Below are 16,367 nucleotides of genomic sequence, written 5' to 3'. Positions count from 1 at the left end.
GACTAGGGAAAGGTCAGACACACCTCCACAGAGAGGAGAAGACTAGGGACAGGTAGACACACCTCCACAGGTAGGAGAAGACTAGGGAAAGGTCAGACACACCTCCACAGAGAGGAGAAGACTAGGGACAGGTCAGACACACCTCCACAGAGAGGAGAAGACTAGGGAAAGGTCAGACACACCTCCACAGAGAGGAGAAGACTAGGGAAAGGTCGGACACACCTCCACAGAGAGGAGAAGACTAGGGACAGGTCAGACACACCTCCACAGAGAGGAGAAGACTAGGGAAAGGTCAGACACACCTCCACAGAGAGGAGAAGACTAGGGAAAGGTAAGACACACCTCCACAGAGAGGAGAAGACTAGGGAAAGATCAGACACACCTCCACAGAGAGGAGACGACTAGGGACAGGTAAGACACACCTCCACAGAGAGGAGAAGACTAGGGAAAGGTCAGACACACCTCCACAGAGAGGAGAAGACTAGGGACAGGTAAGACACACCTCCACAGAGAGGAGAAGACTAGGGAAAGGTCAGACACACCTCCACAGAGAGGAGAAGACTAGGGAAAGGTCAGACACACCTCCACAGAGAGGAGAAGACTAGGGACAGGTAAGACACACCTCCACAGAGAGGAGAAGACTAGGGAAAGGTCAGACACACCTCCACAGAGAGGAGAATACTAGGGAAAGGTCAGACACACCTCCACAGAGAGGAGAAGACTAGGGAAAGGTCAGACACACCTCCACAGAGAGGAGAAGACTAGGGAAAGGTCAGACACACCTCCACAGAGAGCAGAAGACTAGGGAAAGGTCAGACAGACCTCCACAGAGAGGAGAAGACTAGGGAAAGGTCAGACAGACCTCCACAGAGAGAAGACTAGGGAAAGGTCAGACACACCTCCACAGAGAGGAGAAGACTAGGGACAGGTAAGACACACCTCCACAGAGAGGAGAAGACTAGGGAAAGGTCAGACACACCTCCACAGAGAGGAGAAGACTAGGGAAAGGTCAGACACACCTCCACAGAGAGGAGAAGACTAGGGACAGGTCAGACACACCTCCACAGAGAGGAGAAGACTAGGGAAAGGTCAGACACACCTCCACAGAGAGGAGAAGACTAGGGAAAGGTAAGACACACTTGTTTCACTTTATGTTTCACTTCATGTGACTTCAGGTGACCTGTCTGTGTTGCTCGGGGCTGGTGCTGCAGGAATGGGTCTCCTCGCGGTCCTAGCGCTAACCTACAGGTCAGACACATAGATCAAACATCAGTCTTTATGATTTAAAGTTGCTTCGTAACTTAGCTACAGATAGTAAATATGGCTTCATCCCTGTTTATTTGGCTGTTTGAAAGTTTGACGTGGGCGATCGTATGTCAGGAGGTTGGGTTGATAAAACTGCCTGTAAGGTTTTGTTATGTGTTGTTATGCCCTCAGGAGAATGCATGTCAAGTGGCCATGGAATTTAAATCCGGAGGACACACCAGAAGTCATAGTAACATACTGGGTGAGTTTCAATGCACACACAAAAAGGTTACTTGTTTTTCATTTTCCCCTGTAGGGGAAGCCTTTTATTGGGCTGTGCCTTTTTATAGCGGTTCTTTGAATAACTATTTGTATCACCATTTATTGAATTCAGGATGGTTCTACCAGGAACAAGAGGGTTCTTCATTACAAATCAAATCAAATGTATTTATAAAGCCCTTCGTACATCAGCTGATATCTCAAAGTGCCGTACAAAAACCCAGCCTAAAACCCCAAACAGCAAGCAATGCAGGTGTAGAAGCACGGTGGCTAGGAAAAACTCCCTAGAAAGTCCAAAACCTAGGACGAAACCTAGAGAGGAACCAGGCTATGTGGGGTGGCCAGTCCTCTTCTGGCTGTGCCGGGTGGAGATTATAACAGAATATGGCCAAGATGTTCAAATGTTCATAAATGACCAGCATGGTCAAATAATACAGTTAAACATTTCCTGCCAACTGGTTACAGTGAACATACAGTTAATATACACAAAGTTACTGTATTTTATTATTAAAGTATTAAAGCTGGAAAGAACAGTATGTTGCTGTATACACACGTGGGTTTGTGGCTCCATCCCTGAGGGCGGAGCCCTTCTGGGTTCTACGCAGAACCCTGTCATGAAAAGCCCTCCGGTTCTAGGTAGAACCAATTACAGGTTCTACAGTTATAGGATATTTCAGATGCGCTTATGGCACACACTGTAAACATTGATCTCTAATTTGTTACCCACTAGAGTTGCAGTAAATATTCAGTAACAACTTATATTATTATTATATATTTTTAATTTATATTTTTAAAACTGAACTGTATTTGTATAGTTGAATTACTATTGTATAGTTGTTGTTGTTGTAACATGACATTATGTGGCTGATTTCTCATTGTTTAAAAAATATTTTATCTATTTTTACTGCAGGAATATTTACTAGCCAGGAATATATTGTAATTTTGCAGGATTTTTAAAAAACCTTTTATTTAACTAGACAAGTCAGTTAAGAAAAAATGCTTATTTACAATGACAGCCTAGGAACAGTGGGTTAACTGCTTTGTTCAAGGGCAGAATTACAGATTTTTACCTTGTCAGCTCAGAGATTTGATCTAGCAACCTTGCAGTTACTAGTCCAATGCTCTAACCACTAGGCTACCTGTATAACCTTGTAAAAGTATGTATTCTGAGCACAATTGGGACTAAATCTCTATTGGGATTTGAACTCGGTTAACAGTGACCTGAATTCCCTGCTGCACCATCAGGTCTGTGGCATTGATAAAGATTGGTCACAGATTTAATGGCAAGAATACATTTCTGCAATTTGCTAAAAGTTGTCCAAAATCCAATCAATAATTGTGCGAAGATCTGACAAAGGGGCAGTGGCATGGCATCAAGGATATACGCTATGGAGATTTGGAAACCTTTTGGTCAGTGCTCAGGGAGCCTTGGCATCAAGTATGGATATAAGCTATGGAGATTTGGCATCAAGGATATACGCTATGGAGATTTGAAACCTTTTGGTCAGTGCTCAGGGAGCCTTGGCATCAAGGATATACGCTATGGAGATTTGGAAACCTTTTGGTCAGTGCTCAGGGAGCCTTGGCATCAAGTATGGATATACGCTATGGAGATTTGGATTTGAAACCTTTTGGTCAGGATTGCGTTAATGTTTCTGCAATGACATCAGATACATATTTATATCAAGAGCATGTATTTACACTCACAAGAATATGGGTACAGCTAGGGTAACGTGTACATGTATCCTAAAAAGTACTGACTACAAAGAATGCTTACTATCTGTCAAATCATGTTATATGTTATCTTATAATCAGAAAAGTTAATTAAAGGTACAGTAAGTTACTGGCAGTTAATTTAATACATTTTACAATAATTTACTGACATCTGGTTGCCAGGACGTTGTTGGCAGTTAGTTGCCAGTGTAGTATTAGCAGTTACTGGCCATAACTCACTGAAAGACGGTTGCCAGTACGTTGTTGGCAGTTAGTTGCCAGTGTAGTATTAGCAGTTACTGGCCATAACTCACTGAAAGACGGTTGCCAGTTAAGTAAGGCAAAATTCACATCAATCTCCAGAAAATGAACTTCCATTAATTGTCTATGAAATGCAGAATGCAGCTCTTCATTGTAACATGGTCTTAGAAATATTGCAAAACTAACAGTGTCTAAAGAGGTGCTCTACCTTAACAACATAACCATCCAAACACTTAAACTAGTACAACACATCCACTGACGGTGGGCACAAATATGCATCTTATTAGATCACTCCCCCAAAGATGCTAATGAGCCCAACTGGTACATTGACCCCACCTACATTTCAAAGTGCAGTGATGATTGTACCTTCTATTCAAAATATTGGGTAGTAAAAATATACATTATACTAGATTATCTACAGAGTACCTTTGTGTACCTCTGAATGTACAGTACCATATGTGTACAGTAGATTTGAGTTTTTTGTACCCCAGGGAACAACACTAACTGTAGTGATATTTCTGAGAGTGTGGATATACTAATATATGCCATTTAGCAGACGCTTTTATCCAAGGCGACTTACAGTCATGTGTGCATACATTCTACGTATGGGTGGTCCGGGGAATCGAACCCACTACCCTGGCGTTACAAGCGCCATGCTCTACCAACTGAGCTACAGAAGGACTTCAGAAAGTATTCACACCTCTTGACTTTTTTCACTTTTTTTTTGTGTTACAAAGTGGGATTAAAATAGATCTATTTGTCTTTTTTTGTGTCATCGATCTATACCAAATTGGCCCCAAACACAATACTTTGTATTCAGGACAAAAAGTTATTTGCTTTGCCACATTTTTTGCAGTATTACTTTAGTACCTTGTGGCAAATAGGATGCATGTTTTGGAATATTTTTATTCAGTACAAGCTTCTCTATTTTTTTACTCTCTCAATTAGGTTAGTATTGTGTAGTAACTACAAGTATGAGACTTACCCCCTAAAAAAACTAACAGCTGTAATTGCTGCCAAAGGTGCATCTCCATTATTGACTCAGGGGTGTGAATACTGTAAATGAGATATTTATGTATTTAATGTAATACATTTGCTAAAATTTCAAAAAAATGTTTGCACTTTGTCATTATGGGGTATTGTGTGTAGATTATTATTTATTTATTTAACCTTTATTTAACTAGGCAAGTCAGTTAAGAGCTAATTCTTATTTATAATGATGGTGAGAAAAGAGATTTGAGACTTACCTTTACATCAAGTATCCCTAAGCACTTCTATTTTTACGTTGTCAGACAATCGGACAATTATTGACTTGATTCTGGCAAACTTTTAGCAAAGTGCAGAAATGTATTATTGTCATTAAATTTGGTCTTTGTCACAACTTTGGTGGTGTAACAAGAACATATCAGTTCTCTGGCAACCAAAAGATGCCATTGGTTACACTTCTCAACTTCACCCCTTTTCTCAGCACACACACAAACACACAGCCCTTCCCTCTCTGTCTTTGTGTACCAGAACAATTGTGTGGCCAACGAGGCAACAACAGAAGAAACCACAGCAGAACATGGAGGGAAGGTGGAACCAATCATGGTAGAACCCTAGAGGAACAGAAATACAGAACACAGGATGGGCTGGAGATGTCTATTTTCAATTGTCTTTTGTTTTAAACCAGGGTTATCTTCATGTCACACGACTTAGGCACTAGCTATGTCACTCCCTGCTACCAACACACAACCCCTAGCACAATGTCCTAGTGGACCAAACTGATTAAAACCTAGTAGTCAATTGAATTTTCAAAGCCAAGTGGTTTGATTTTATTTCTGTGAATGTGAAAAATTGAAAAAAAAATGCTGCTCAGCTCAGGATGGGTTTGTCCAACTACAGGACAAACAAAATCATTACATTTCCATGCATGGTATTTAATTCAAAACTTCACACATATTCCTTAAACACACTGCAACACTGCATAATAAGATACACTGTACATATTTAGTTATAAAATGTTAACATCATTGGATTGTTTAGATAATAATAATAATAATTATTATTAATAAAGAACAAAAATGTCATCTATAAAATATATAAACTTTTTGTGAATTACATTTTTTTTTAAATACAAATATAAACATATTATTATTATTACCATTATTATTATTATTGTTATTATTGTTGTTATTATTATTATTAAGATCTGTCTGGCCTACCTTATATCCATCTCTGGCAACTGATTCTAATTTTTATCTATTAAATATATTCCTATTGAATGCTCTCTAAGAAATGTACCATTGCTCATCAGACCTTAATTTGTAAAAAAGAAATAAATAAATCATATTTTATCTGCAACCTGTTGTTTCTATTCCTTAATTTGTGTTGGACTCCCCTAGAACCCTCAAATTATTCTCTGAACCTGCTGTTTAATTTGTGTTGGACTCCCCTAGAACCCTCAAATACATTTCTGAACCTGCTGTTTAATTTGTATTGGACTCCCCTAGAACCCTCAAATACATCTCTGAACCTGCTGTTTAATTTGTGTTGGACTCCCCTAGAACCCTCAAATACATTTCTGAACCTGCTGTTTAATTTGTGTTGGACTCCCCTAGAACCCTCAAATACATCTCTGAACCTGCTGTTTAATTTGTGTTGGACTCGCCTAGAACCCTCAAATCATCTCTAGACCTGCTATTTTTCCATTCTCCCGCTCTAATCAGGAACTTATCTAAACCTGGGTCACCAGGTGGGAGTTAATGATCAGGTATAACAGAAAATCATCAGGCTCCGGACCTCGTAGGGTAGGATAGGGTAGGGTTGAATATCCCATGCCCTAGCACAGGGGTAGGCAACCAACCCCGTTCCTGGAGAGCCGTAGGTACTGTACTACAGCATGTTGTCCCAACTAGGCACCTCGTCTAACCAACTGAGATAATGAATCAGTCCAGTGAGCCTAAATTCAATACACCTGGTGTTCTTCCAGGTCGGTGAAATGAAAACATGAAGTGCCTGCAGCCCTCCAGGGTTGCCTAGCCCTGCCCTAGCGTCTCTGTGCTCCCCTTTGCTCCTGTAACAACTATAATATTGCCACAGTAGTCTATAAAATAACACATATACTGTAGAAAAGTGTTTATTCCCCTAACATTCCTCTCGGGGAGAAGTCTATATTGTGTACGAAATTGTTTGGTCTATTATTCTACTTGTATGTTTAATACCTAAACATGGCAAATCAAAATATATATTTAATCAGAATACAAATGAGTAATTACCACCAACTGGCCATTATCTCTGTCTGTCTGTCTGTCTGTCTGTCTGTCTGTCTGTCTGTCTGTCTGTCTGTCTGTCTGTCTGTCTGTCTGTCTGTCTGTCTGTCTGTCTGTCTGTCTGTCTTTCTTTCTTTCTTTCTTTCTTTCTTTCATATCTATTGAATTTCACCAGAGGTTGGCGGAGACTAATTATACATCTACTACAATCAGTTTACTTTCAACATGATCAAAGCAACAACTCTGGTTTCTATGGTTACCACCCCGGATAGACTGACAGTACAAACATATATTGAACTAAAATATAAACGCAACATGCAACAATTTCAAACATCTTATTTGCGTTACAGTTCATAGAAGAAGAAAAAATCTGTCAGTTGAAAGAAATGAATCTTGGCCTCATCTATGGATTTCACATGACTGGGCAGGGGTGCTGCCATGGGTGGACCTGGGAGGCCGTAGGCTCACCCTCCTGGGAGACAGGTCCACCCAATCAGAAAGAGCCCCCCCCACAGGTATCTGTGACCGGGGCAGCGGCATTGAGGCTATCTCCATTTTAAAGTAGTCCATTTTATTATTATTTGGGGTTTGAAAATAGTGTTAAGCTACTTTTGGGGATCGCTCCCAACTCATGGGAATCCCCATCCAGTTGACTACTTTAAAATGATGGAAGCTCACAATTACAGTGTCCATGCTAAAATGGATTATATCCAATTTGAATCCTCTAACTATCTCGTTGGCTATGCGCAATACATTTCATTTGAACAGTTTGTAACGTGTGCCCTCCTGAATAGGCCGCATGCACACCTACTGAATCAGGTTGCCAAATTACAGTCAATCAGAATGGTGGTGGGTGTGGCCCAGTGTGATGAAGTTTAAAGGGACAGTTCACCCTAATGACAAATATACTTCATCTTATGGACAGAAACAGCATACCAACAACAGTGAGTGTGGACAGATCCCTATTGGAAGATAATAGAATGGCAAACTATGCACAAAAAAACAGCAACACCCTTTATTGAAGTACACAGTAAAACACTACGACACATCAGATTGGTCTTTATTGAAGTACACAGTAAAACACTACGACACATCAGATTGGTCTTTATTGAAGTACACAGTAAAACACTACGACACATCAGATTGGTCTTTATTGAAGTACACAGTAAAACACTACGACACATCAGATTGGTCTTTATCGAAGTACACAGTAAAACACTACGACACATCAGATTGGTCTTTATCGAAGTACACAGTAAAACACTACGACACATCAGATTGGTCTTTATTGAAGTACACAGTAAAACACTACGACACATCAGATTGGTCTTTATTGAAGTACACAGTAAAACACTACGACACATCAGATTGGTCTTTATCGAAGTAGACAGTAAAACACTACGACACATCAGATTGGTCTTTATCGAAGTAGACAGTAAAACACTACGACACATCAGATTGGTCTTTATCGAAGTACACAGTAAAACACTACGACACATCAGATTGGTCTTTATCGAAGTACACAGTAAAACACTACGACACATCAGATTGGTCTTTATTGAAGTACACAGTAAAACACTACGACACATCAGATTGGTCTTTATTGAAGTACACAGTAAAACACTACGACACATCAGATTGGTCTTTATCGAAGTACACAGTAAAACACTACGACACATCAGATTGGTCTTTATCGAAGTACACAGTAAAACACTACGACACATCAGATTGGTCTTTATTGAAGTACACAGTAAAACACTACGACACATCAGATTGGTCTTTATTGAAGTACACAGTAAAACACTACGACACATCAGATTGGTCTTTATCGAAGTACACAGTAAAACACTACGACACATCAGATTGGTCTTTATCGAAGTAAAACACAGTAAAACACTAAAACACTACACATCAGATTGGTCTTTATCGAAGTACACAGTAAAACACTACGACACATCAGATTGGTCTTTATTGAAGTACACAGTAAAACACTACGACACATCAGATTGGTCTTTATTGAAGTACACAGTAAAACACTACGACACATCAGATTGGTCTTTATTGAAGTACACAGTAAAACACTAGTAAAACAGTAAAACACTACGACACATCAGATTGGTCTTTATTGAAGTACACAGTAAAACACTACGACACATCAGATTGGTCTTTATTGAAGTACACAGTAAAACACTACGACACATCAGATTGGTCTTTATTGAAGTACACAGTAAAACACTACGACACATCAGATTGGTCTTTATTGAAGTACACAGTAAAACACTACGACACATCAGATTGGTCTTTATTGAAGTACACAGTAAAACACTACTACACATCAGATTGGTCTTTATTGAAGTACACAGTAAAACACTACGACACATCAGATTGGTCTTTATTGAAGTACACAGTAAAACACTACGACACATCAGATTGTTCTTTATTGAAGTACACAGTAGAACACTATACATCAGATTGGTCTTTATTGAAGTACACAGTAAAACACTTCATGACACATCAGAATAGTATATTGATTTGGTATCATTATAACACAATTATGTTCAATATTTATGAACTTAATTTAACTTCTTAAATTCTTGGGACGGTAGCGTCCCACCTGGCCAACATCCAGTGACATTGCAGAGCATGAAATTCAAACTACAGAATTATAAATATTTACCTTTCATAAAATCACGTGTAATACATCAAAATAAAGCTTAACTTCTTGTTAATCCAGCCGCTGTGTCAGATTTCAAAAAAGCTTTACGGCGAAAGCACACCATGCGATTATCTGAGGACAGGACCCCGCTTCATAAAAGCATGAAAAACATATTTCAACCAGGCAGGTGCGCCACGAAAGTCAGAAATAGCTATATAATAAATGGCTTACCTTTGATGATCATCTTCTGTTGGCACTCCAAAAGGTCCCAGGTACATCACAAATGGTCCTTTTGTTCAATAATGTCCTTCTTCATATCCATAAAAACTCAGTTTAGCTGGTGCGCTTCAGTCAATAATCCACCCAGTTTCCCTCCATCAAAATGCATACAAAATGAGTCCCAAACTAATAAACTTCTCCAAACAAGTCAAACAACGTTTATAATCAAACCTTAGGCACCCTGATACGTAAATAAACTATCACATTTGAGACGGAGAATCGTTATTGTCTTTACCGGAGAAAAATCCCAAAGAACGCGCTCTCTTCCCGGAAACACTACAACCAAAATGGGAGCCAGCTAGAAAAACCACCATTTCTGGGTCATTTTTCCAAAAACCAGCATGAAACTCTTCCTAAAGACTGTTGACATCTAGTGGAAGCCCTAAGAACTGCAATCTGGGAGGATTTAGCCTTATAATAAAAGTGATAGCCATTGAAAATAGTGGAAGGCTGAATTCTTTTGGGGGGGGATGGTTTGTCCTCGGGGTTTCGCCTGCCATATCAGTTCTGTTATACTCACAGACATTATTTTTAACAGTTCTAGAAACTTTAGAGTGTTTAATATCCAATATCTACCAATTATATGCATATCCTAGCCTCTGTGTCTGAGTAACAGGCAGTTTACTTTGGGCAGGCTTTTCATCCGGACGTGAAAATACTGCTCCCTATCCAAGAGAGGTTAACCTCAATATTCTATATTCTCAAATCATAATTTAAATTGCCTGGCACATTTACAGAAATCTTAATGTGCACGGTCCATGTTAAATAAATAAAAGAAAACCAATTCAATGTGTAACACTTTAATTTAACCAACCTGGACTCATAGTCTAGACATAACATAGTAAATGTAAATCTAGGACACTCCAATTAGTATGATATGTGTCGTGGAAAATGATAAAATAAGGCTTGTATTACATTATAATAGTTGTTACATTTGACAGAATAGAGTATTGTGTGTGTGTGTTCCCCTGAGGATGGGCCCTTATGAGAGAGCACTGACGATGCCTTTGGGTAATAAAGCCTACAGAGCATTCCAGATAACATGAGCTAATGGTTCTGTTCTATGCCGTACCTTTGGAGTCAGGTGGCCAGACACCGGTCTTTACAATGAGAACTGTTGACACAGCAGTAACTGTCCGCTATGTTTTATAGATATCTTTCATACAAATCGTAACCTTTTGTGAACTGTTCCTAAGATCTGTGGTTCGTCACCGTAAGTTGAGAGGGGTGTATCTTGGCTATAAAAGATCTTTGTACTTTTCTGTTGGTACTTTTCAATGGTTTGTTAGAGATAGCGCATCATTGAAAGTCAAAAAAGGCTTTTGCAAAGCTCTTATAAAAAAAATGTAGTTTAAGTATAACTCTGACTGGTGTGAAGTTTGTAATTCTCTCCTCATTTGGTAATGCAGAAATATGCCACCACATTTGGCGATGGGGATGGGACGTGAATCTTCACTCGGTGACCGCTCCTGAAGATCTGGGCAAATCGTGCACGAGGGATCCCTCAAATTTGGGATTTCAGGGAAACCATCTCAGGGAAACCACACTTTGCGAACGAAGCCGATGGACCCACCTTTGATCTGAGAGGCAGCGAGCCGAGTGGATACCACATCTCAAATGTAGTTTTTTTTGAAGAAAGAGGTGAACAAACCACACTTGAAGTCGAGTTTTAAAATAAGCCTCTGTTAGGTATGCTCTGAGTGTGTATTCCTTGTGAGGAGGGCACCTTGGAGGCGTAAGCTGGGCCGAGTCAGAGGAGAGTAATCTGAGAGTTTGCGGACTCAAAGATACTCTACTATTTGTCGGTTGCGGGCGACCTAGAGCCGTCCTGACACTGAATTGATCACAGTGGGGATTAGTGCGGCCTGTGGGGGTGAGGGGCCAGGGTGACTGTGCGTTCTGTGTGAAACACGGTACTTGGTAAAGCCCTATTGGAAGAAGGACCTCATTCTGAAAGTGTCTGTGTGACTGTCTAAGTGACCCTGTGTGAGCGCGGTAGGTTGACTCTGTGTGGGTAACCTTTCAAGTATGTTCTGATGTTCTGTGTGAACCTCTGACCAATCCTGTGTGGGTGATCCTTAAAGTTCTGTGTGAGTAGCTAAGATTTCCTTACGTTTTATATGGATTCTGTGAATATATGAAAACATAATAAATTGTGTATGTGTGTATAATCGATTACTAGTGATAACGATAAAAGTAATGCTGAGAATATAATTAGATACAATTTAAACCACCCATTCATAGACGTACGTAGGTTTTGAGTCGGTTTAATGGATAATTTGATGAAGATGAGGTTTTAAGCACTATTAAACTGTCTGGGAAATTGTGCTCTAGAAACTGATTAGAGTGTGTCCACTTTCGGTCAAAAAACTGCCCTTAAAGTCTGAAACGGTTTTCTTTTTTCTTCCCAGTATGAGTGGAGTTGGGGATTTATTGATGGTCAGATTTGTGTTTATTGTCGAAGGAATGAGCGTTACACCGAGGCCTGTACTCTGGAGCGGGATCGATCTGGAGGTGGAGGGTCCTTCATGGTCCGGGGTAGTGTGTCACAGCATCATCGGACTGAGCTTGTTGTTATTGCAGGCAATCTCAACGCTGTGCGTTACAGGGAAGACATCCTCCTCCCTCATGTGGTACCTTCCTGCAGGCCCATCCTGACATGACCCTCCAGCATGACAACGCCACCAGCCATACTGCTCGCTCTGTGCGTGATTTCCTGGGAACTTGGAACTTGCAGGTGACTTGTTGGAAGAGTGGGGTAACATCTCACAGCAAGAACTGGCAAATCCGATGCAATCTATGAGGAGGAGATGTTACTGCAGTACTTAATGCAGCTGGTGGCCACACCAGATACTGACTATTACTTTTGATTTTGACCCCCCCTTTGTTCAGGGACACATTATTATATTTCTGTTAGTCACATGTCTGTGGAACTTGCTCAGTTTATGTCTCAGTTGTTGAATCTTATGTTCATACAAATATGTACACGTGTTAAGTTTGCTGAAAATAAACGCAGTTGACAGCGAAAGGAGGTTTATTTTTTTTGCTGAGTTTATTTCCCAACATGCTCTATTGCAGTTAGATATTTTGAATTATTTGTTGCAATATCTGTGTTTTTAATTGATAAATAAATCAATAAATGTATCTTGTGCTACTCAAAGATAAATAGCATACATTTTCCTAAACTAATTCAATCTATGAGTCGGATTTATCGCACCCATTACTGAAATGTTGTTCCAGTAGATAGTATCATTTATTCATATTTCTATCTGTGGCAGTCATTCTGAATGCAGTCACTCTGAATGCAGTCACTCTGAATGCAGTCACTCTGAATGCAGTCACTCTGAATGCAGTCACTCTGAATGCAGTCACTCTGAATGCAGTCACTCTGAATGCAGTCACTCTGAATGCAGTCACTCTGAATGCAGTCACTCTGAATGCAGTCACTCTGAATGCAGTCACTCTGCAGTCACTCAGAATGCAGTCACTCTGAATGCAGTCACTCTGAATGCAGTCACTCTGAATGCAGTCACTCTGAATGCAGTCACTCTGAATGCAGTCAGTCTGAATGCAGTCACTCTGAATGCAGTCACTCTGAATGCAGTCACTCTGAATGCAGTCATTCTGAATGCAGTCCATCTGAATGCAGATAGTGGGAATCCACTCGGGCTGGATTCCATTAGGAATTCAACATCTCTCTGCAATGTGACTTGATGCCGGTGCTGCTGTATCTTTGGCTGGTCACCATGTATAGTACCGTTAACATTCGGAACACATTCCTAATATGGGACAGCATTCCTGTGGAAAGCTTCTGAAACTATGTAGAGTCCATGCCCAGACGCATTGACAAGCAACAAATCAATTCTAATGAAGTTTGTTTTCCTCTATCCTCTAACTCAAAAAAAGAGACCAATGTTATACATAATACCCCCCCCTCCGGTTTTGTGAGATGACCTCTTCCAAATATGGACGTCCATGAAACAGAGTTCAGACGACTGCTGTACAGCTTGCCGATGTCGTTGAGCTGTTTGTGAGATTCTTGTTAGTTTGTAGCTCACATAGTTTGGGTTGGTTTCCACTAGTTACCCCAATCACAAAGTCATAATTGGCTATATTGTAAAAATAGCATTTTGGTCATTATTTAAGGTTAGGAATAAGGTTAGCAGTGTTTTTAAGGTAAGGGTTAAAAGGTGACTTTTGAAACATGTTAAGAAGATGAATTTAAGAAATAGATTGGGGTTATGACGTGTCTGTGGTAACTACTGAGGACAGTTCGGGTTTTACAGACGATTTTGTGACGATTTTCTTGTCCGAATCCTTGCATGTGTAGAAAAAGGACGCTTTCACAAGCCCCACGTAATGAAATGGGCGCAAACGTTATGTCGGCGGAAAGAGGAGATTGAGCTGCAGCCACTACAATAAACAGTACGTCTCTAGCATTAACACACAGGGAGATATTCAATATTCAAAATGACGTCACCATGTGACGCACGGGTCCGTCAATCGACTCTAGGTGTTTTTTTTTTTCATAAGCAACTCTCTGCTTTTCTGTGTAGTTTCTTTGAATTAACAATCAACTCCAGCAGAGAACATGTTGCTATCGATTGACTTCGATTGACTTCCGTTTGATCTAAAAGTCCGTGCTGCTTTGCACACTTTTACCTACATGATGTCCATGTAAGAAATCCGATCAGCGCTTTCATACGGCAATCTGACGCCAACCTTTGGTTTTGTACGGAATATTATGTTCTTTCATTTCTTGCCAAAAAAACCTAATTGAAAGGCTTCAGGCATCAGGAAGACGGACACGGACGGACGCAACAGAGGATGTCAGGCAGAAACAGTCACTCAGCCACATTATTATGCTACATCCCAAATGGGTTCTGGACAAAAGTAGGGTACTACATAGAGAATAGGGTGCCACATGGGTACTTCATAGGGAATAGGGTGCCATATGGGTACTACATAGGGAATAGGGCCACATGCCATAGGGAATAGGGTACTACATAGGGAATAGGGTGCCATATGGGTACCATAGGGAATAGGGTGCCATATGGGTACTACATAGGGAATAGGGTGCCATATGGGTGCCATATGGGTACTACATAGGGAATAGGGTGCCATATGGGTACTACATAGGGAATAGGGCGCCATATGGGTACATATGGGTACTAGGGAATAGGGTACTTCATAGCCATATGGGTACTATATAGAGGGTAATAGGGAATAGGGTGCCATATGGGTACTACATAGGAATAGGGTGCCACATAGGGGGTGCCATATGGGTACTACATAGGGAATAGGGTGCCATATGGGTACTACATAGGGAATAGGGTGCCATATGGGTACTACATAGGAATAGTCCATATGGGTACTACATAGGGAATAGGGTGCCATATGGGTACTTCATAGGGAATAGGGTGCCAATGGGTACTACATAGGGTGCCATATGGGTACTACATAGGGAATAGGGTGCCATATGGGTACTTCATAGGAATAGGGGGTGCCATATGGGTACTACATAGGGAATAGGGTGCCATATGGGTAATAGGGAATAGGGTGCCATATGGGTACTACATAGGGAATAGGGTGCCATATGGGTACTACATAGGGAATAGGGTGCCATATGGGTACTACATAGGAATAGGGTGCCATATGGGTACTACATAGGGAATAGGGTGCCATGGGTACATAGGGAATGGGCCATATGGGTACTACTACATATGGGTAATAGGGGGTGCCATATGGGTACTACATAGGGAATAGGGTGCCATATGGGTACTACATAGGGAATAGGGTGCCATATGGGTACTACATAGGGAATAGGGTGCCATATGGGTACTACATAGGGAATAGGGTGCCATATGGGTACTACATAGGGAATAGGGTGCCATATGGGTACTACATAGGGAATAGGGTGCCATATGGGTACTTCATAGGGAATAGGGTGCCATATGGGTACTACATAGGGAATAGGGTGCCACATGGGTACTTCATAGGGAATAGGGTGCCATATGGGTACTACATAGGGAATAGGGTGCCACATGGGTAGTTCATAGGGAATAGGGTGCCATATGGGTACTACATAGGGAATAGGGTGCCATATGGGTACTACATAGGGAATAGGGTGCCATATGGGTACTACATAGGGAATAGGGTGCCATATGGGTACTTCATAGGGAATAGGGTGCCATATGGGTACTACATAGGGAATAGGGTGCCACATGGGTACTTCATAGGGAATAGGGTGCCATATGGGTACTACATAGGGAATAGGGTGCCACATGGGTAGTTCATAGGGAATAGGGTGCCATATGGGTACTACATAGGGAATAGGGTGCCATATGGGTACTACATAGGGAATAGGGTGCCATATGGGTACTTCAATAGGGAATAGGGTGCCATATGGGTACTACATAGGGAATAGGGTGCCATATGGGTACTACATAGGGAATAGGGCGCCATATGGGTACTTCAATAGGGAATAGGGTGCCATATGGGTACTACATAGGGAATAGGGCGCCATATGGGTACTTCAATAGGGAATAGGGTGCCATATGGGTACTACATAGGGAATAGGGTGCCGTAGGGGTACTTCAATAGGGAATAGGGTGCCATATGGGTACTTCAATAGGGAATAGGGTGCCATATGGGTACTACATAGGGAATAGGGTGCCATAGGG

Source organism: Oncorhynchus gorbuscha, linkage group LG20, assembly GCF_021184085.1.
Source record: "Oncorhynchus gorbuscha isolate QuinsamMale2020 ecotype Even-year linkage group LG20, OgorEven_v1.0, whole genome shotgun sequence".
Taxonomy (NCBI): domain Eukaryota; kingdom Metazoa; phylum Chordata; class Actinopteri; order Salmoniformes; family Salmonidae; genus Oncorhynchus; species Oncorhynchus gorbuscha.
This window is presented reverse-complemented; position numbering follows the sequence as displayed.